We start from the raw sequence: 23,287 nt of genomic DNA on the forward strand, positions 1-23,287 counted from the left end.
ACGGAGGAATATGTGACCCTTTGTTTCTATGTGACTGCATTCCGCATGGATCTTTACTGCGGCGCACTGACCACTCCACCCTGCTCAGACTTGGTCCGGTTCCTCCCCTGCCAGCTCAGCTGCCCGCTCCTCAAACTCTGTAAAGTTCCTCAGTTCAGCTGCTTCCTCCCCACTCGCCACCCCCGCCCCCCCCTCCCCATCTTCTCTCTTGCTCTGCCCCCTGCTGTATCGCAACTTCTCCTGCACAAAGAGAGAAGATGGGTTTGAGAGTAGTTGGGTTTCGGGTCTCTTTCTCATTCCTCCAGTCTTACAAATACCCGACTGGATTATATGCCATGTGATTGCTGCGCTGCGGGTTGTCCACAAAGATTCTGGTGCAGCACCCAACAGAGCAGTGAGCCTATGCATATGGAAGGATAAGGCGCACAGAGTCAAATCATTCGAAGTGCTTGCTAGTACCCACAACGCCAATCCTTCCTCCTCTGACAGCAGGTAGACTCTCTGTGGCCTCTGCACCTGCAGACTAGGTTGACTACAGTGGGGCTATGAGGCATTATCTTATCACGTTGAAGCTACATGGGCTGCACGGATGGTGCCCTTGCCACCAAGGCCCATGTCCCCTCTACCATTCAGTGAGGTCAATGTCAGCAGTTGAGGGTTCACTTATCCTGACTGTGTGGATGAGGTCAGTCATCCATTTCTGACACTGCAGGCAGTTGTCCAGTGGAGGCTGTGGGCACTGACCACCCTGCCAACTTCTCCCCATGCAGGGTTGGTCACACAGCTCTACCTCCTCCTTCCATCCTCAGAGTACCGGACGCTTCTATGGCCTCCGCTGAGCAGCACATTGAAGGTCGCATCGCTGAATCTGGGGGCCAGAACTCTCTGGGATCACCGAGTCATGCCTTCCTGTCATGGTGGGTTTGCAACAAAGATTCAATGTCCGGCGCCTCTTAAACAAGACATAAGATATGAGAGTGAGGCATGTGTCACCTCAGTCCGCCCCGCTGCACAGTACATCAGGAAAGCCCCGATTGCATAATTAATGAAGCCAGCTTTGTGTAATCCCACCATCCCAGCAGCAGGAAACAGTCTCAGTTTCTACCCCCTGCAACGGGGCTTAGGCCCAGAATGGAAAATCCCAACCTCAGTTGGAGTGGAGGACTATACTATGCCAACACTATAGTTAAGAAAGCCCACCAACACCTTTACTTTCTCAGAAGACTAAGGAAATTTGGCACGTCAGCTCCGACTCTCATCGACTTTTACAGATGCACCATAGAAAGCATTCTTTCTGGTTGTATCACAGCTTGGTATGGCTCCTGCTCTGAAATTACGCAAGAAACTCCAAAAGGTCGTGAATGTAGCCCAGTCCATCACGCAAACCAGCCTCCCATCCATTGACTCTGTCTACACTTCCCGCTGCCTTAGAAAAACAGCCAGCATAATTAAGGACCCCATGCACGCCGGACATTCTCTCTTCCACCTTCTTCCTTCGGGAAAAAGATACAAAACCTGAGGTCACGTACCAACCAACTTGTGGTAAACCACTGTTAGCTTATTGCCTGTGTGTGTGACATGCCTGGACACATCCCTGCTGGCCCTGCCTGGGACTCCTCCCCCCCTGGTCCAGGTATAAAGGCGACTGCTCCCCACCCCCTGCCTCAGTCTCTGGACCAGTTCATCGACATGGGTGTGCTCCAAGTCTTTTGCTAATAAAAGCCTATTTGTTCTTGCATACAAACTAGTCTTTGCTCGATTGATGGTGCATCACAACTCAAAAACAGCTTCTTCCCTGCTGCCATCAGACTTTTGAATGGACCTACCTCGCACTAGATTAATCTTTCTCTGCACCCTAACTATGACTGTAACACTACATTCTACACTCTCTCTTTTCCTTCTCTATGAATGGTATGCTTTGTCTGTATAGCATGCAAGAAACAATATTTTTCACTGTATACTAATACATGTGACAATAATAAATCAAATCAAATCAAGTCAGGACATAAAACGTCAGAGGAGCTAATTCATATTTTTACTCCAAAAGACAAAATAACCTGCAGTCACTTTTGCACTTGCTTTGAGTTTTCATTTATGGGAGAGCAGATGAAAAGAAGAATATGTTGGTGGAAGAATAAACATTTAATGTTTCTGATTGGGAATGGGTTTGAAAATTATAGAAGTATCGATGGCCTGAGATGTTGTTTGCGGAAATCAGAAATGGCTTTTTAGGAAGCTAATCAATTATTTTTTGAAAAATAGGGAACATCTGTGTGGAAAATTTCTTCATGGGATTTAATAGCCCATCACTTGGTGGATCGTGCAGGGATTTTAAAAGATATTATGATTACAGAGATACGGAAACATACAGAAGACAAAGAAAATCTACTTGCACCTCATGCGTAACAACTTGTCTCCTCGCAAGTCCTGTGGAAGGTAACACTCATAGCAACTCTTGAAAAATTCTATTTGTGTCTTGACATTAACTACCAAAGTACAGCTACAAATGTGTCCACCCAGGGTCAAGGAGTGATATCACGGGCCCTGGTGCTTCTTCGGTTTCTGGGCCTCTTATTCCTCCCCCGCTTTTCCCCCCACCCCAAAACCCCACATTAACTCCCCTTCTCAATCATGCATGATATTTTCCCCTTTCAAGATTCACTAATCAATTCACCAAATAACCAGGGAAAGCACCTTGTAAAATGATAATGTTTAGCATTGGATTACAAATATCATCTGATATATATGCAGCAATGTTCATTAATGTTAAGCTCCGCAATTATATAATGCAGTGTTAATTTGTGTGTGTCCTATACCACGACTATGAAACAAACCAGAGAGTACAAATTATACTTTAACAGCATTATGCAATATTGTTAATTTGACAGTAAAATATCCTATTAGTTATTTATAACACTATGCTGACAATCACGTTGATTTCGGTGACTGCCTCAGCCCCGATTAACATATCCTGAACATTGCGCCATATGGACATGATGACAGTGCATTGATATTTGAGGGAAAAGATTTAGGCCAGACTTCTCTCACAAAAATTCTAAGTGTTGAATTCGCGGGAAAACTGGAGTAATTTACGCTGGATTTTTCAGTGGGTGTTCAGACTAGAATCTCCCACACTCTGTGCACTACAGAAGCCACCAGCATGAATATCATTTCATTTCAGTGGTCGGAGCCTATTTCCACCCAGGAGGCTGAAACCAGCGGGCCACTGCGCATGCGCAGAGGCCCCGAACTGTCAGCCTCCCATTTGCTGGCCAGCTCAATCGCTGGCCAGCCCGGGACCCCCACAGTGCTGGCCCCCCAACCCCCCCACAGCCCCATCGCAGCCCCCCCCCCGACTATTCCTGGGCGAGCCCCGAACTCACCCCACCCCCCCACCATTCCAGACCACCCCGATCTCCAGCTGCCCCCCCCGTCACTGCCACAGTGCAGACCCCCTGCAGGCAGACCCCTCCCGGACAACGCCCCCCGGCTGACCCCCTTCCCCTAGCTGCCTCCCCCAGCCCACTCCAATTGCTGGCCTCCCTCCTGCCCCCATCGATTCCAATGCAGCATGGCAGCAGGACCCCCCACCCCCAATGATCACCCCCTAGGCCCTGCCACCTAGACCCTACCCACTTGGCACTGCCCCATGCCCGGTGGGCAGTGCCAAGGTGCCACTGGGCATTGACACATTGCCCCTTGGGCAGCGCCAGGGGGCGCAGGCTGGCACAGCCAGAGTGTCCCTGCCCAGGTTGCATCATCCCCCCGCCGCTCGACCCTCTGGGGGGCCCCGATTCCCCCCTCCAGCAGGGTTGGACTGCTGGCTCCCCGAATGTGGGAGTTAGTGTAATTCCTGCTGGAGTGAAACACTCTGGCAAGGTGGGAGAGGCTAGCGAGCCCGGAGAAGTCAGTCCCATGCCCACTAATTACATTCAAAATAGATTTAAATAAGATTAAAATTATTTAGCTGGTCTCCCCACTGATTTCCAGCACGGATCTGTTGGCGCCGGAAATCTGGGGCTGGGGGATGCATGTGCTGCGGGAATGCATGCACAAATCTGGCCCACCGTGAGATTCTCCCACCTCAATATTTCCACCTCAATATTTGTAACCCATATAAATTGCATAAAATCATTTCCATTCTGTAGGAGTCCAATATTTTCTTCAGCATGGATGTATACTAACACTGATACAGAAACTGGAATTTTAAAATTCAGAACCTTCAGCCTGACAGATCCATTTATTTAAAGCTGGTCTGTCGGGTCTGCAGCTCTGGCTTCAGTCTGGATGATGAGAACCTGTTTCCAACATGGAACCTTGGCCATTCCTGTACCTGGACTCCTGTGTTTGGCACAGCCTGTACCCTTCCTCTCCCAGGCCCTGTGTTCACCAACCTGTCCCAATCACTTGTTAGTAAATAGAAGAGTTCACCAAACAGCATTTTCCCCACTAATAGCTAATCCATCATAAATGAAGGCCAACATCAAAATTTGAGTTAACAAATGAAAATAAAGACTTACGTACTTTAGACAATATATTAAGTAAGAGTTACCCTTTTTTTTCTTGGGGCAAGATGTGGAAATAAATGTCTGGGCTCCAAAGTCTGCAGGGATGGAGGAGGGAGGGAGTAAACCTGGGAGTGGAGGAAGCTGTGGGTGAATTGGGGGTGGGGAGGAACCTCCTTCTCCAGGACATTTCCCAGGCCATTGGTAACCTGACTGATTGCAAGGAGGATCTTCACTACAGTGTTTGCAGCACCACAGAGATTTAGGAGGAGAAGAACGATGCTATATTTCTTGTTTCTGATTTTGGCAGTGCTGAAAGCAACTGGACATTTAACTCCCTTCTGTTCCAGAATCAAATGGCCCTCAGAACACTGAGCACTGCATTCCCAAGAAAATATTAGATATAGTTTATAGAATCATAGAATCCTTACAGTGCAGAAGGAGGCCATTTGGCCCATCAAGTCTGCACTGATCACAATCTCACCCAGACCCTATCCCCTTAACCCCATCTATTTACCCTGCTAGTCCCCCTAACACGAAGGGGAAATTTTGCATGGCCAATCAGCCTAACCTGTACATCTTTGGAGTGTGAAAGGAAACCCACGCAGAAACGGGGAGAATGTGCAAACTCCACACAGACATGACCTGAGGCCGGAATTGAACCCAGGTCCCTGTTCTTGGAGCTAAAGAGACCAATGGATATTGAGGGAAGGTGGGATTGCAATATTGAATTTGATGATCAACTATTATCAAAATGAATGGCCTACTCCTGCTTCTATTTTCTATATTTCTATGTTTCTATAAAATCATGTTAATACTTTTTTTCCTCAATTACATCACATCGTAATATGTCAGTATGTGTCCACTGGTAAGGAGGATTATAGTGACAGGGCTGAAAGGGGATGGTAGGCTGGCAGAGTTGCTCACTGTAATGATGCACACTCACAGACTTCGTCAAGAACACAAAGACTTTTTTATTAATATGGAAAAACTGTACAGAGGTGTCCCCCCCCCTCCCCGCCCCCCACCTCCCGGCAGTCCACAGGCTCCCATATCCCAACATGTCTACTACATGTCTTCAGACTGTCTTCTGCCCAAGAGAGGTCTCCGCCCTGGGGTGATTACCCACCCTCGGTCCCAATTGGTCCCTCAAGCTCGGTGACCCTCTTCTGCCGTGTTGCTCTTAAAAGGACAATCACCATGGACTCCACCCTAAATTTCAGAGCCTACTGATCAGGGAAGAATCCCTGATTCCAAGAACTTTGGGGCCGTAATGTTGTCTGTAACACCTCAGCCACTGAATTATACAAAATGAGCAGAAATGAATTATCTGAAGCTGGGCCAAATACATAGAAGTGGAAATGCGGAGACCAGGAGAAAATAAGACTGTGACAACTCTAGAAACAATAAATTATTTTAGGCACAGAATTTCTTAAACTGACAGTTGAGCAGTCTTTGGTTAACTGCTGGCATGAAATAACTGGGGTGGCTATGCTTCTTTTTTCTCAATTCATCCTGCTTGCTCATTGTAAGAAAGAACTAGGAAACTACAGATGTCAAAACTTTACATTAATCAAGAAGCTCTTTGATCACGCCAATTCTCAATTTGCATCTAATCTTAACTAAACAGCTGTTGCCCATATTAATTATCTAAGAACATAATAAGAATGTCTATTCTCTATATAATTAAACTAATTTTTCAGTATTCCAAAACTTAAGAACACAATATCACATATAATCAGCCCAACATCAAACCAGTAATTCTGCAAGATTCATTGATGACATTTATTGTCATCAGCTGTACAGATGACTGCAGTTTATATTACAATTTCTAAAAATGTATCAGTAAAGGTAAGCGTAAAAGGGGCTTGAAAAGCAAATGTGGGTGGCACGGTAGCACAGTGGTTAGCACTGCTGCTTCACAGCTCCAGGGACCTGGGTTCGATTCCCGGCTTGGGTCACTGTCTGTGTGGAGTTTGCACATTCTCCTCGTGTCTGCATGGGTTTCCTCCGGGTGCTCCGGTTTCCTCCCACAGTCTAAAGGTGTGTGGGTTAGGTTGATTGGTCATGCTAAAATTGCCCCTTAGTGTCCTGAGATGTGTAGGTTAGAGGGATTAGTGGGGGGATACGGGGGTAGGGCCCGGGTGGGATTGTGGTCGGTGCAGACTCGATGGGCCAAATGGCCTCTTTATGCACTGTAGGGTATCTATGAGCTAATGCATCACATGGCGTTTTGTCAATTTTGTCTTGACCATGAATATTGTCAAAGAAATAAAAATAGAGCAACTCAATTTTAGTGCTAATTAATCTCGACTGTGTTTGTGGGCAAGCGCATCCTTCCATTCGTGCTTGATCGTTTCACTTCGGGCAACGGGCTGTGGCAAGCACTGCATCGATGAGGCAGCCTTGCTGTGCATCTCCCACTCTCCCTGTCAAATTGGAGCATTTTTAACCACCTAACCATGACCATGCCAATGGATCTTCACCTTTCTCACTTATATAGCTATCAAATACTTGAGAAAAGATTGGTGGACAGGTGGAACAGGGGGAAGGTAAATCCTGTTTGGGACACAATGATGGTAAATTCTCAATGGGGTGGTGAGGAATGATAGGCCTCAAACCTGAATTCTTCCTTGCTCTCTACTGTGGTCCACCTATTTTTCCTGTGTTTTAGAGCCGGTTTCTTTCTCTTCAATAAGTCGGTGTTGACTCATCAAAGTGTTTTATATTTTAATCAAATGGAAAAACAAACTTAGGAAACGTGAGCAGGAGTAGGCCATTCAGTCCATTGAGCCAGATCCACCATTCTATCTGATCATGGCTGATCCTCTATCTCAATGCCGCACCCTCAGACTCTCTCATTCCACCCTTTAAAGCCTTTGGTGTCTAGAAATCTACCCATTTCTTTCTTAAATACATTCAGTGACTTAGCCTCCACAGCGTTACGTAGCAGGGCATCCCATAGGTTCACCACCCTCTCAGTGAAAGAATTTCTTCTTATCTCAGTCCTAAATGGCCTAACCCGTTTCCCGAGACTTTGACTCCGTGTTCTAAACCCACCACCCCCTTCATGGGAGGGATCTTACTGGCTTGTCATGCCGCTCAATCAGCATGGTGAGCTGGTAAGATAGGGCAAGAGGTGAAAAAGAGGCGGGTTCGTACCCGAATTCTCACCTCTCGCGATCTTACTGGCCCCGTTCTGCCAGCAAAGTCAGCCTCCCTCCCGGGAAAGATATGGGACTGATTTAAATATTCATGAAGTGTTTAGCATGTCATTAATAAGCCTGGGATGTAATCGTCTGGGCTCACTTACCTTAACCCCCTTGTCGGTTGAGGTCCTCACTGGCGAAGATCACAGATAGTCTCCTTCAATAGGGAACAGATGTGATGGCCTCACCAGTAGAACCAGAGGCCATTGAAACTCCCCGGGGCAGGGCTGGGCAGTGCCTATGGGCACCGGACAATGACTAGGGGGCAGGGTCTGATGGAGTGGGGCTTGGTGGAGGTGGAGCCAAGGGCTTTGGGCCTGATGGGGGGGGGCTTGATGGAGGGGCAGGGCTATGATGAGGGTAGGTGGGGAGTGTAACGTTGGAAGGGGAGGGGGGGGGTGGTTGACCAGCTGGGCGGAGATTGGGAAGAGGGGGGGCGATCGTCTGGGGCTGTGATCGGGGCGGAGGGGGGGGGGCGGTTGGGTGATGTTTGGGGCCCCAACTGCGAGGGGGGGGCAATCTTCGTGATTGTGCTTGCAGGGGCGCTGTTTGCAATGTCTGTGCAGGAGATGGTGGCAGGTCTCCCACTAGACTGTGTACACAGGTGCAGCAGGTAATTAAGAAGGTAAATGGAATTTTGTCCTTCATTGCTAGAAGGATGGAGTTTAAAAATAGCGAGGCTATGTTGCAGCTGTGTAAGGTGCTGGTGAGGCTACACCTGGTGTAATGTGCATAGATTTGGCCTCCTTACTTGAGAAAGGATGTACTGGCACTGGAGGGGATGCAGAGGAGATTCACTAGGTTGATTCTGGAGTTGAGAGGGTTGGCTTATGAGGAGAGACTGGGACTATACTCATTGGAATTTAGAAGAATGAGGAGGGATCTTATGGAAACATATAATATTATGAAGGGAATGGATAAGATAGAAGCAGGGAGGTTGTTTCCATTGGCAGGTGAAATTAGAACTAGGGGGCATGGCCTCAAAATAAGGGGAAGCAGATTTAGGACTCAGTTGAGGAGGAACTTCTTCACACAAAAGATTGTGAATCAGTGGAATTTTCTGCCCAGTAAAGCAGTTGAGGCTCCCTCATTGAATGTTTATAAGCCAAAGATAGATTTTTGAACAGTCAAGGAATTAAGTGTTATGGTGAGTGGGTGGGTAAGTGGAGTTGAGTCCAGGAAAAGATCAACCATGATCTTATTGAATGGTGGAGCAGGCTCGAGGGGCCAGATGGCCTACTCCTGCTCCTAGTTCTTATGTTCCTGAATCTAAGGAACTTTGGGAAATCATAGCTCGCACACCCACCGGCCGGAACTCTACCACTTTGCCCGCCACGGAATTGGCGCGTGCAAGGGTCCGACAATGGAAACCTCCGATGACCTCAGGCGGGAATTTCTGGTCTTGCCTGAGTGAGGCTGTAAAATCCCGTTCACTATCTCTGCAGCTATTTCTTAAAACTCTCGAGTGCTGGCCATCTGGTCCCGGGGATTTATCAAATTTAGGTCCTTTAAGTTTCTCTGATAAATGAGCTGCTATCATTGAATTACAAAAGGTTATGACAGAGAAGGAGGCCATTTAATCCATTGCGCCTTTGAACAGAACAAACGATCTACTTTTCAGTTTTAGTCTGTTGTCAGGTTGTTTATGGCCTTTCAAGTGCAGATCCATGCATTTTTGAAACACCAAGAAGGTTTTCTGTTCATACCAAATTTTCAGACATCGAATTCCAGACTCCCCCGCCTTCTGGGTGAAACAATTTCTTTCAACTCCTCTCTAATCCTCACATCTAATTTGTTAAATTTAGTTAGCCTGGTTATCGATCACTCTGCTAAGGAAAGTAGGTCCTTTCTATTCACTTTATCTAGGCCCCTCTTAATGTTACACACCGCAATTAAACCTTCCCTGAGGCTCCTCTGATCCAAAGAGAACCCCAGCCTATCCAATCTTCCCTCATAGTTAAAGCTAAAAGGATCTAGTGGTATGAAGAGAAAGTGGGAGTGGGATACTGTAAGTGCATGATCAGCCACGATCATGTTGAATGGTGGTGCAGGCACGAAGGGCCGAATGGCCTTCTCCTACAGCTATTTCCTATGTTTCTATGTTACCCTGCCAAACCTCCTGATGCTGATGGTCAATTTAGCATGGCCAATCAACTTAACCAGCACGTCTTTTGGTATGTGGGAGGAAACCGGAGCACCCGGAGGAAACCCACGCAGACACGGGGAGAACGTGCAAACTCCACACAGACAGTGACCCAAGGCTAGAATTGAACCCGTGTCCCTGGCGCTGTGAGGCAGCAGTGCTAACCACTGTGCCACCGTGCTGCCATATATGGCATCTTTCATGACTTCTGGATGCGCAGATGTTTAATAACCAATGAAGTCGTAGCCAGCGGCAGCCAACTTCCACGCAGCAAGGACCCACAAACAGCAATGTGATAATGGCCAGATAATCTGTTTTTAAGTGATGTTCATTGAGGGATACATATTGGCCAGGACAAAGCTCAAAAACATTTATTCAGACTACTAAAACTTCCCAAAACTTTGTTGTGCATTCTGAACCCTTTTATGGTCGTTGAGGTCAGGTACTCCCAGAAAATCTGGCTATTTGTTCAGACAAACTTATTAAACTAGAAAGAGTGCAGAAAAGATTTACTCGGATGCTACCGGGACTTGATGGTTTGAGTTATAAGGAGAGGCTGGATAGACTGGGACTTTTTTCTCTGGAGCGTAGGAGGCTGAGGGGTGATCTTATAGAGGTCTATAAAATAATGAGGGACATAGATCAGCCAGATAGTCAACATCTTTTCCCAAAGATAGGGGAGTCTAAAACTAGAGGGCTTAGTTTTAAGGTGAGAGGGGAGAGATACAGAAGTGTCCAGAGGAGCAATTGTTTCACACAGAAGGTGGTGAATGTCTGGAACAAGCTGCCAGAGGTAAGTCGTAGAGGCAGGTACAATTTTGTTTTTAAAAAAGTGTTTAGACAGTTAAATGGGTCAGATGGGCATAGAGGGATATGGGCCAAACGTGGGCAATTGGGACTAGCTTAGGGGTTAATAAAAGGGGTGGTATGGGCAAGTTGGGCCAAAGGGCCTGTTTCCATGCTGTAAACCTCTATGACTCTGTGACCTCCATGTTTCCATTAGCTTGGATAGCCCAAGTTGCAGAACCACCAGAGGGCGCTGCTAACCATTTCAATCAGTCTGTAATTCAACCTTCTGTTGAGTATTGTGACTCATTTAGTTCAAACTGCAGACATATGTGCTGTGTATCAGTGTGCTTTGAGTAAACTATTAACCGCTTGTTTTATATTATGCACCTTGTAACGCCTCACTACTGTTCATTAACTGCTGATTAATGGGGCAGTTCAGATATTCCTATTCACTTTTTCCCCTTACCTTGCAGATGACCAATTTTCCCAGTGTAGCATTTTAAGCTTGATCTGGGCTGAATGAATATCCATCCTATACGTAAGTCTCTAAAACAATCACGAATGATCCTCATCTTACTCACAAGAGTGCAATCTCCAGCTGAGGACACAATCTAGGCTGACATTCCAGTACCAGTGCTGCAAGTGCCACGCTTTGGATGAATCATTGACCTGCAATTCTATCTGTCAGTTTCAGTTGTCCATGAAACTACTGAAGAAGCGCAGAGAGTTCTCCCGGTATCCTGGCAACATTCCTCCCTCAATTAACATTTCTGAAAACAGATTAACCACTATGTTATGTGTAAAATGGAGCTACACTTCCAAGTAATCATTGCACGTGAAGAGCTTTGGGCCATTTGTTTTTTTTTCTAATTTGTTTGATGGGACATGGGAATCACTGGCAAGGCCAGCATTTGTTGCCCATTCCTAATTGCCATTGATCTGAGCGTCTTGCTAAGCCATTTCAGAGAGCAGTTAAGAGTCAAACACATTGCTGTGGGCCTTGGGCCATGTGTAGGCCAGACCAGGTAAGTGAACACAAGGGGTTTTCAACAATAATCAATGATAATTGTCATGGTCGCCATTACTAAGGCTAACTTTCAATTTCACATTCATCAATTGAATTTAAATCCCACCTCCCCAGATCTTTGGCCTGGGCGTCTGATTACTGTGACGATACTGTGCCTTGAAGAAATATACATGAACCATGTTCTTGTGCAGGATCTGTTGTAGCAGTTCTATGCACTCAGAATGTGGTGCCTAACAGCACACTATATTGTCGTTGTAGCAGCCTAATTGTTTCCAATAGTTGCAATGCTTGTTTTAATCTGAACTAATGCTGTTCTACTGTTTCCCCCTGGGATTTTGCAGAGTGAGGCTTCATTGGGGTGATTGGCAAGTATGGTCGAGTGACGGGGCAAGCTGGGTTTTTCATAAAATGTTCAAGCTTAGTTGCTGCTTTTAAGTAAGAGAGAGGAGTCTTTCTTTATTCCTCTCTGAAGTTGGAGACTGGAAGCTGCCAGAGACTAAGTTTACCTCTCTGAGGTTTTGCTGTTTTGAGGATATATGCTTCTTTGAAAATTGCTGCCTGGACCTTTATTCAGGAGTGTCCAAAAGCTGAAAATCCAGCATCATGAGAGCATACTTGTCTCTGTGCCAATTCTGAAGAAGGGTGTATGTCTATGGAGTATCACTTTAAATTGGAACAACAGAGATAGCTAGCTGTTAAGAAATATACTGTGTTGTGTTTAAGTCATGTAATTGATAAATGATATGCTAATTATTTTTGTTCCATTCTAATTGTTCTTGAACAAACTTTGTTTGATAAAAGCTTCCTACTGAGTCACTTGAATCATACTTGGAGTGAAACACCTCATGCTCACCCATGCCAAAATCAAATGTAAAACTTAAGGTCTAGGCTAACTTCACAAAACATCTTGGAGTTTCTTGTCTGGGTCTTAAACTTAGTAACGCAATGATGTTACCACTGCATTGCCATCTACCCATGCTCTGAGAGATAGTGTCAGAGTCATACAACCACAAATTCTTTCTTCACAGTGTCTCTCCTTAATAATCTGTACCATCGAGATAGAATTTCCTTTTGTTATGCGCACCAACATATGGCAAGAGGGTACCAGGACTATGACGGTTAAACTATGATGTGAAGGTTGCTGAGAATTTGTAATCACTGGAGTATCAAAGATTAGGGGGTGATCTAATTGAGATGATTAAAGGAATTGATGTAGTAGATACAGAGAAAGTATTTTCTCTGTTGGAAATATCCAGAAAAAGGGGCACAACACTAAAATTCGAGCTGGACCAGTCAGTGATAGTGTGAGGAAAACACCTCTCCACACACAGGCAATTGGAAAGCTGCAGTTTTCTCCCCAAAAATCTATTGTGACTAGATCAATGGGACATCTCAAAACTGAGATTGATAAGTTTGTGTTAGGAAAGGGATTCAGGATTATGGAATCAAAATGAGTTAAGAAGTAGATCAACCGTGGTCTAATTGAATGGTGAATTAAGGGGCTAAATGACCTACTCCTGTTCCTATGTTAGTATCTGTGAGTCACAACATAATATTAATTATACATGACCTACTGAATGGAAGCATGTTTATTTTTTAACTCTTGATTTGGTTTTGTAATCACAGCTCACCCCAAACCTCATAGTGATGGCTGCAAAGAGCAACTGGCACATGGGACCCACTCCATTCGCCCATCCTAACCCCAACCACAAATTAAAATGAGGCATAATGGAATCATGGAATTCCTACTGTGCAGAAGGAGGCCATTTGGCCCATCAAGTCTCTGACAGAGCATCCCACTCAGACTCTATGCCTACAACCTCATGTAATTAACTCACTAATCTCCCCTAACCTATACATCTTTGGACACTGAAGGGCAATTTAGCATGCCCAATCAACCTGACTTGCATATCTTTGGAAGAAATTGAAGCACCCGGAGGAAACCCACGCAGACATGGGAAGAATGTGCAAACTCCACACAGACAGTCACCCAAGGCTGGAATTGAACCCAGGTCCCTGACGCTGTGAGGCAGCAGTGTTCACCGCTGTGCCACTGTGCAGCCCTTGGCCACATTAGTGTTTTTATTAGAAATTCATTAAAAGATGAAATGTCAAAAGAAATGGCTGGGAAGCGAGAGAGAGAGAGACAAAGCAGGAGAGGCAGAGAGAGGGAAATGGTTGTCACTGTGTAACTGTTTGAAATTTCGTACCAGCCATCGAAATAGTTCAGAGGGGTGGTTGTGGTATAAATCTTTTTGGGGACACACAAGCAATGAAATATGGTTCAGTACTAAAAGTTTGAAGATGGCTGAAAAAAAGCTGTCACTGTTTATGAGGGTGGATTTGTATCTTCTTCATTGGATTCTGTGCACACACTGACAAGCGTGCATGCACTGTCAGATATCAGTGGCCATCTTATACAGCCATTTTGTGTTGACAGGGGATTTAGTGAGCCCTGATCGCGCAGCACCCCATCTGTACTGCACTGAAGGTTTATTTGGCAGCACTAGCTTTCGGAGTCTCAGGCTCCTTCATCAGGTGAGTGAGACTCCGAAAGCTAGTGCTGCCAAAGAAGCCTGTTGGACTTTAACCTGGTGTTGTGAGACTTCTTACTGTGCCCACCCCAGTCCAACGCCGACATCTCCACATCACTGCACTGAAGGGTCAGCTTGTGCTGAAATCTTGGAGTAAGCTGGAACTGACAATCGTCTGACTCAGAGATGCAAGTAGTAACAAATAATCCATAGCTGACACAGCAGGCATATTCATGTGGGGCATATATATCTATATATATATATTTAAATATATATATATCTCTGAGTAATTAAAAATTCTTATCTTAAGCTCGTCAAATTTAAATAATGGATTAACTGAAGAGTCAGTGGGAGTTTATGGAAGTTGTGGTTCTTCTCTTGATAGATTTAGAATACAGTTCTCATGCACTTAATGAAACATGAAATTTGACTGTAACCTGAAATGTTGCTTTCTTTCCTTTGAAGTCTCAAAGTGAATCTACCGCAGTGCCAAATAGCACAGCACTGGAAAGCAGACTGGATAGAAATACACAGCAGTACAAAACAACTCAAGGCATAGTCAGTTTCAACGACTAAATAATTGAAGCTGCATCTTGAATCCATACTGATTCTATAACATCGCATCAATTGTGTCACTCTCCAGTGGTTCTGACTTAAAGGAGCCCCGTACAGGAAACTGCGATGATTGTCCCTTTAAGGGCAACATAACAGAAAGAGGGTCACTTGGCTTGAGGGACCAGTTGGTACTGAGAATGGGTAATCACCCCACGGGGGTGGAGTCCTCTCTTAGGCAGAAGACAGCCTGGTGCCATGTAGGAGACATGTAGGGACTGAGGTAGCTGTGGGGCTGCCGGACTCTGTAGTTTCCCCTTATTAATAAAGAAGTTTTTCCTTATAAATAAATACCCTTTGCATTCCTGATGCGAGTGTGCATCATTGCAGCATTTCTCCTGGCAGACGGGTGAATACTACACTGTTCAAAGTTGTGTGTTTTCAGCATCACGGACTTGAAGGCTTCCTAACAGAGACCATCCATATTTTGTGGAATTACTGGAATTTTCCACATGGAAGACTCAGGTCCTTTAAACAATGTATTAAACATTAAACAATGGCCAAAAGAAATTACTGCAGTGAGCTCTTTGACACATGGTTTTTATCAACTAGAAAGTGCCCTTTGGCCTTAGGATTCTTAGGCTGAAGAGAACAAAAGCACTCAATGATACTAAAAATGAAAAGTGTTTCCTTTCACTTTCACCGTGCTGTTGCTGAATTCTTACATATAGACAGATGCCTGTTTAGGTAATCTACTCAGAGCACAAATATTTAAAAAAATGCAAAGTACATCTCTTGCAATTTGCAAAAACATGAGTTTTGCCATCCGCTGCCTGCAGCTCATCACCATGACAATAGCTGACTGTTGATGGAGCTGTGAGTGAGAAAGCTTTACCAGTAGTAATAGAATAAGAGAGGGAAAATACTGGAAAGACTCAGCGGGTCAGGCAACACCTGTGGAGGGTTGATGACCCTTTGATGGAACCGGATGATGTTACAGATGAACAGCTTAACAAGATGGACAGTGAAAGGGACATTGTGTGCTGTAACAATACCATGACAAAAGGGCAGTCGTATTGCTTCCCCATGCAAGCATGGAGTTTATGACATAAAAATGCATAGAATAATAAATAATTCATCCGAACCTCAGCACCACCCCGTCCCCAGCCTTCACCCTACTTAATAAAACCTCAAAAATGATCTTCCAACAGCTTTCTTCCTTTTCCTCCAGCACCAAGCTGATTATTTGGCAGAGATTGCGAGTGGTGGGGTTTTGGTGCAGAATGCTTATGAAACATGCAGCGTATACTCATGTCTTAGAAGTTTGAAGATCTACAGGGCTACGGCCAAAGTCTGAGAAATGTTATATCTTTTAGACGGCAGACATTTGACCACCTCCTCTGCCAGTATTCGCTATAAATCTTTAGTCACTCTCTGCAAGTCATCCAATCAGATCCTCAGAAGGACCATTCATATAAGTTAAGTCAGACAACAGAACCATGTTGCCAACGACATGCAAGATGGGGGTGTAGCTTCTTGACCATGTGAAGATTGGCTCATCAGATTACCTATTGGCTCCTAGAAGTTTCACAAGTCTGACTATTGTTGTGACTACCTCGGATTTGAAATTGACCTCAGAGCAATGACAATATCACTGAAAATCACATGACACTATTTCACTGAATCCGTGCCAACATTGTAAACAGATGAACTTCCTACTAATCTCATTGTTCCACAGGACCAGGCTGAGGAGAAGGCAGTTGGTTTGTTCACTACATTTATTTATTTATTTTAAGTTAAATTTGTGTAAAAAATCGGAGGTTTTTTTTAAAACAGGAAGTGGGCCCAGCAGGAGTCTGGGAAGGTTTTTGGAGGGTTTAAAAGTAGGCCGCACTTTTGAGCGGGCAGCGTCGTTAGTGGGCAGCAGAGTGAGCAGGAGGCAGAGTGAAAGCTGTAGGGCTTTGGCTCACAGGGCTTGGGCGAGCAGGGGTGAGTTAATTCATTTTTTGCTGTTTCTACCTGGTACTGGCAAGGTATCTAGAGGGGATGGGTGTGAAGGCAGTGCAATGTTCCTCTTGCACTATGTTCGAGGTGAGGGACGACGTCAGTGTCCCTGCTGATTATACCTGTGAGAAGTGCATCCATCTGCAGCTCCTCCAAAACCGTGTAAGGGAACTGGAGCTGGAGTTGGAGGAACTTAGGATCATTAGGGATGCAGAGATGGCCATAGACAGAAGCTTCAGGGATACAGTTACTCCGCGGAATGAAAATAGATGGGTGACGGTGAGAGGGGCTGGGAAGAAGCAGTCGGTGCAGGGATCCCCTGTGGTCGTTCCCCTTAGCAATAAGTATTCCGCTTTGGATACGGTTGAGGGGGACGACATACCAGTGGTGAGCCGCAGTGAGAGGATCTCCGGCACTGAGTCCGTCCCTGTGGCTCAGGAGGGTAAGGAGGAGAGCGGGAGGGCAATAGTTATTGGGGACTCGTTAGTTAGAGGGATAGATAGGAGGTTCTGTGGCAGCAAAAGAGACTCGAGGATGGTTTGTTGCCTACCGGATGCCAGGGTCCGTGACGTCTCGGACCGTGTTTTCCGGATTCTTAAGGGGGAGGGGAAACAGTCACAAGTCGTGGTACACATTGGTACCAACGACATAGGTAAGAGAAGGGACGGGGATTTAAAACAGGAATTTCGGGAGCTCGGCTGGAAGCTGAGAGCAAAGACAAAACATGTGGTCATCTCTGGTACGCTACCGGTGCCACGTGATAGCGAGTTGAGGAACAGGGAGAGAGTGCACTTAAACATGTGGTTGCAGGGATGGTGCAGGAGGGAGGGTTTCAGATACGTGGATAATTGGAACACGTTCTGGGGAAGGTGGGACCTCTACAAACAGGACGGGGTGCACCTGAACCAGAGGGGCACCAATATCCTGGGAGGGAAATTTGCTACGGCTCTTCAGGGGGATTTAAACTAATTTGTCAGGGGAGTGGGAAAAGGAGTTGTAGTCCAGAAGTCAGTGTTGAGGGTGGTGAGGTATTGGGGAAGGTATCAAGGTCAAGGGTGGGTACCGGTAGACAGGAAGATGGGTTGAAGTGTGTCTACTTCAATGCAAGGAGCATCCGGAACAAGGTGGATGAACTTGGGGCGTGGATTGCTACTTGGGACTACGATGTTGTGGCCATTACGGAGACGTGGGTAGAACAAGGACAGGAATGGTTGTTGGACGTTCCGGGGTATAGATGTTTCAGTAAGTGTAGGGAAGCTGGTAAAAGAGGTGGAGGAGTAGCATTGTTAATCAAGGATAGTTTAACGGCTGCGGAAAAGCACTTTGAGGGGGATATGCACACTGAGGTAATATGGGCTGCAGTTAGAAACAGGAAAGGAGCGGTCACGTTGCTAGGAGTTTACTATAGGCCCCCAAATAGTAATAGAGATGTGGAGGAAGAAATTGCTAAGCAGATTATGGATACGTGTGGGGGTCACAGGGTAGTTGTCATGGGGGACTTTAACTTTCCAAATATTGATTGGAACCTTTGTAGGTCAAATAGTTTGGATGGGGCACTTTTTGTGCAGTGTGTGCAGGAGGGTTTCCTGACACAATATGTGGATAGGCCGACAAGGGGTGAGGCCACATTGGATTTGGTACTGGGAAATGAACCGGGCCAAGTGTTAGATTTGGTTGTGGGAGAGAACTTTGGAGATAGTGACCACAATTCGGTGTCTTTTGTTATTGCAATGGAGAGGGATAGGGCTGGACGGCAGGGCAAGGCTTACAATTGGGGGAGAGGTAATTATGATGCGATTAGGCAAGAATTAGGGGGCATAAGATGGGAACAGAAGCTGTCAGGGAAAGGCACTGATGAAAAGTGGAACTTTTTCAAGGAACAAATACTGGGTGTCCTTGATAGGTATGTCCCTGTCAGGCAGGGAGGAAATGGCCGAGTGAGGGAACCGTGGTTCACAAAAGAGGTGGAATGTCTTGTGAAAAGGAAGAGGGAAGCTTATGTAGGGATGAGGAAACAAGGTTCAGATGGCTCGACTGAGGGTTACAAGTTAGCAAGGAACGAGCTGAAAAAGGGGCTGAGGAGAGCTAGGAGGGGACATGAGAAGTCCTTGGCGGGTCGGATCAAGGAAAACCCCAAGGCTTTTTACTCTTATGTGAGGAATAAAAGAATGACCAGGGTGAGGTTAGGGCCGGTCAAGGACAGTGGTGGGAACTTGTGTATGGAATCAGTAGAGATAGGCGAGGTGATGAATGAATACTTTTCTTCAGTGTTCACCAAGGAGAGGGGCCATGTTTTTCAGGAAGAGAAGGTGTTACAGGCTAATAGGCTGGAGGAAATAGATGTTCGGAGGGAGGATGTATTGGCAGTTTTGAATAAACTGAAGGTCGATAAGTCCCCTGGGCCTGATGAAATGTATCCTAGGATTCTTTGGGAGGCGAGGGATGAGATTGCAGAGCCTTTGGCTTTGATCTTTGGGTCCTCGCTGTCCACGGGGATGGTGCCAGAGGACTGGAGAGTGGCAAATGTTGTTCCTCTGTTTAAGAAAGGGAATAGAAATGACCCTGGTAATTATAGACCGGTTAGTCTGACTTCGGTGGTTGGTAAATTGATGGAAAAGGTCCTTAGGGATGGGATTTACGACCATTTAGAAAGATGCGGATTAATCCGGGATAGTCAGCACGGATTTGTGAAGGGCAAATCGTGCCTCACAAATTTGATAGAATTTTTTGAGGAGGTAACTAGGTGTGTTGATGAAGGTAGGGCTGTTGATGTCATATACATGGATTTTAGTAAGGCGTTTGATAAGGTCCCCCATGGTCGGCTTATGATGAAAGTAAGGAGGTGTGGGATAGAGGGAAAGTTGGCCGATTGGATAGGTAACTGGCTGTCTGATCGAAGACAGAGGGTGGTGGTGGATGGAAAATTTTCGGACTGGAGGCAGGTTGCTAGCGGAGTGCCGCAGGGATCGGTGCTTGGTCCTCTGCTCTTTGTGATTTTTATTAATGACTTAGAGGAGGGGGCTGAAGGGTGGATCAGTAAATTTGCTGATGACACCAAGATTGGTGGAGTAGTGGATGAGGTGGAGGGGTGTTGTAGGCTGCAAAGAGACATAGATAGGATGCAAAGCTGGGCTGAAAAATGGCAAATGGAGTTTAACCCTGATAAATGTGAGGTGATTCATTTTGGTAGGACTAATTTAAATGTGGATTACAGGGTCAAAGGTAGGGTTCTGAAGACTGTGGAGGAACAGAGAGATCTTGGGGTCCATATCCACAGATCTCTAAAGGTTGCCACTCAAGTGGATAGAGCTGTGAAGAAGGCATATAGTGTGTTAGCTTTTATTAACAGGGGGTTGGAGTTTAAGAGCCGTGGGGTTATGCTGCAACTGTACAGGACCTTGGTGAGACCGCATTTGGAATATTGCGTGCAGTTCTGGTCACCTCACTATAAGAAGGATGTGGAAGCGCTGGAAAGAGTGCAGAGGAGATTTACCAGGATGCTGCCTGGTTTGGAGTGTCGGTCTTATGAGGAAATGTTGAGGGAGCTGGGGCTGTTCTCTCTGGAGCGGAGGAGATTGAGGGGAGACTTAATAGAGGTTTATAAAATGATGAAGGGGATAGATCGAGTGAACGTTCAAAGACTATTTCCTCGGGTGGATGGAGCTATTACGAGGGGGCATAACTATAGGGTTCATGGTGGGAGATATAGGAAGGATATCAGAGGTAGGTTCTTCACGCAGAGAGTGGTTGGGGTGTGGAATGGACTGCCTGCAGTGATAGTGGAGTCAGACACTTTAGGAACATTTAAGCGGTTATTGGATAGGCACATGGAGCACACCAGGATGGTAGGGAGTGGGATAGCTTGATCTTGGTTTCAGATGAAGGTCGGCACAACATCGTGGGCTGAAGGGCCTGTTCTGTGCTGTACTGTTCTATGTTCTATGTTCTATGTATGCTCATGATGGGATCTTGCAACGGGCAAAAATGTCACTTAATTTGCCTGGATAACAGCAGTAACTGCACTTCTATGCTCTGATTTATTAATTGGACAAACTCAGTGAAGTGCAATTTGGCAGAATAATATTATAGTCCAATCCTTAAACCAAGCTAATTCTGTTTGTGGGAATTAAATTTCTATGAAATGCTTTGAGACATTGCTGAGTCACTTGATAAGCTGCAATACAATTTTCCATCCCTCCTTCCTTCCATTCTTGCTTCCTCCTTCCTTCCATCCTTCCTTTCCTCATTCCCATTCCCTTCCTCCCTTCAGTCCTCTCTGTCTCTCTTTAACTCTTTCTCTTTTTCTCTTTCTCTCTTTCATGTTCATCCCTCTCTCTCCTTCAATCTTCCTCCCTCTCTTCATTCTTTCTCTCATTTCAATCCAACATTGTCAATCAGCTATTCCCACATGCGATCCACTATGATTTGTAGATCCTGTGTGGTGACACAAGCCTTCCACTGGTGGTCATAGATTCCCAAGCTACATGATTTAGTTGCCAACAAATACCAGAGTTATTTTGTCCACATCAGTCACTTCACCCAGGATCTATATTTACAGACATGCTCCAACAATGTGGGAAAGTGTGAGGTTATGCACTTTGGTAGGAAGAATAGAGGCGGAGACTATTTTCTAAATGGGGAAAGGCTTCGGAAATCTGAAGCACAAAGGTACTTGGGAGTTCTGGTTCAGGACTCTCAAGGTTAACATGCAGGTTCAGTTCACAGTTAGGAAGACAAATTCAATGTTAGCATACATTTCTAGAGGGCTAGTATATAAGAGCAAGGATGTACTGCCGAGGCTGTATAAGGCTCTGGTCAGACCCATTCGGAATATTGTGAGCAGTTTTGGGCCCCATACCTGAGGAAGGATGTGCTGGCCTTGGAGGGAGTCCAGACGAGGTTCACAGGAATGATCCCAGGAATGAAGGGTTTGTCATATGAGGAGCAGTTGAGGAGTCTGGGTCTATACTCAATGGAGTTTAGAAGGATGAGGGGGGATCTAATTGAAATTTACAGAATACTGAGAGGCCTAGATAGAGTGGACGTGGTGAATCTGTGGAACTCATTGCCACAGAGGGCTGTGGAGGCCAGGTCATTGAGACAGAGATAGGTAGGTTCTTGATCAATACACGGATCAAGGGTTACAGGGAGAAGACAGGAGAATGGGGATGAGAATCATATCAGCCATGATTGAATGGCAGAGCAGACTCGATGGACCGAATGGCCAAATTCTTCTCCTATATCTTGTGGTCTTATGGTCTAAACATTTCTGGACTCATAGGTGTCGATTTGATGTTGCTGCCCTGCTTTGCAAAGTAGGCTGTTATATAGCAGTACATTTGGGGCAGAAGAATTGCTAACAACATCTGATGGAATTGCTGCATCCTGTTGAAATAATGACAACTGGCGGTTCACTTTGGATCCATGCACAGTTGGTGATTTGCAGCATAGATTCATAGCAAGTTTGGAGACGTGTGCATGCCTGATAGTGAAAACTTTGAGAACTGGAAGTTTTCTGATTCCCTGGAAACTATCATTTCATTGAGATGACAATTCAGGCAACTGAACCAAATCTATTCCAGGGGACACCATGCAGTCTGCAGTGCACACACACACACATAGCGGACAAGTGCAAATTGTATTGCTTGACATTTCCCATCCTATCTCCCACCATAACCTTGGTCAAAGATTAGGAAAACCCAATAGAAATGCTCCCTTTTCAGTGTCTCAATCTTCATACTATCTTCGATCATTGGCTTCCTCCATTAGTTTGAATCACAGTAGATTCCCTCTTCCAGTTTGATCCTATTTTTCTAGATTACCAACCCTCCCATCTTAATCGACAATATCCGAATACTCAGCAGAATAATCTCCTTGATTCATTTGACACTGCGTACTCAGGGTCCAAAAATTTGATAAAATTCCACATTAAAGATCCCAAAAGAAATTCAATGTTGTGGGCACATAAAGATGGATTAATGGTGGAAACCAATGGCTGGGTAAACAGTGGAAGGGTAATGTTGGGGTGTAGGTGAAGAGGGGGAGGTAGTGTGTTGGGTGTCCCAGGGCTCAGCATTGGGATTAAGACCATAAGACCATAAGACATAGGAGCGGAAGTAAGGCCATTCGGCCCATCGAGTCCACTCCACCATTCAATCATGGTTGATTTCAACTCCATTTACCCGCTCTCTCCCCATAGCCCTTAATTCCTCGAGAAATCAAGAATTTATCAATTTCTGTCTTGAAGACGCTCAACGTCTCGGCCTCCACAGCCCTCTGTGGCAATGAATTCCACAGACCCACCACTCTCTGGCTGAAGAAATTTCTCCTCATCTCTGTTCTAAAGTGACTCCCTTTTATTCTAAGGCTGTGCCCCCGCGTCCTAGTCTCCCCTGTTAATGGAAACAACTTCCCTACGTCCATCCTATCTAAGCCGTTCATTATCTTGTAAGTTTCTATCAGATCTCCCCTCAACCTCCTAAACTCCAATGAATATAATCCCACGATCCTCAGACGTTCATCGT

The 23,287-nt window shown here is 45.6% G+C and overlaps 1 pseudogene; it reads left to right on the forward strand.

The window, feature by feature from the left end:
• LOC144505621 (deoxyribose-phosphate aldolase-like) overlaps window positions 1–23,287 on the forward strand; it is a 44,347-nt pseudogene that overhangs the window by 19,737 nt on the left and 1,323 nt on the right.

Source organism: Mustelus asterias, chromosome 16 (assembly GCF_964213995.1).
Source record: "Mustelus asterias chromosome 16, sMusAst1.hap1.1, whole genome shotgun sequence".
Classification (NCBI taxonomy): domain Eukaryota; kingdom Metazoa; phylum Chordata; class Chondrichthyes; order Carcharhiniformes; family Triakidae; genus Mustelus; species Mustelus asterias.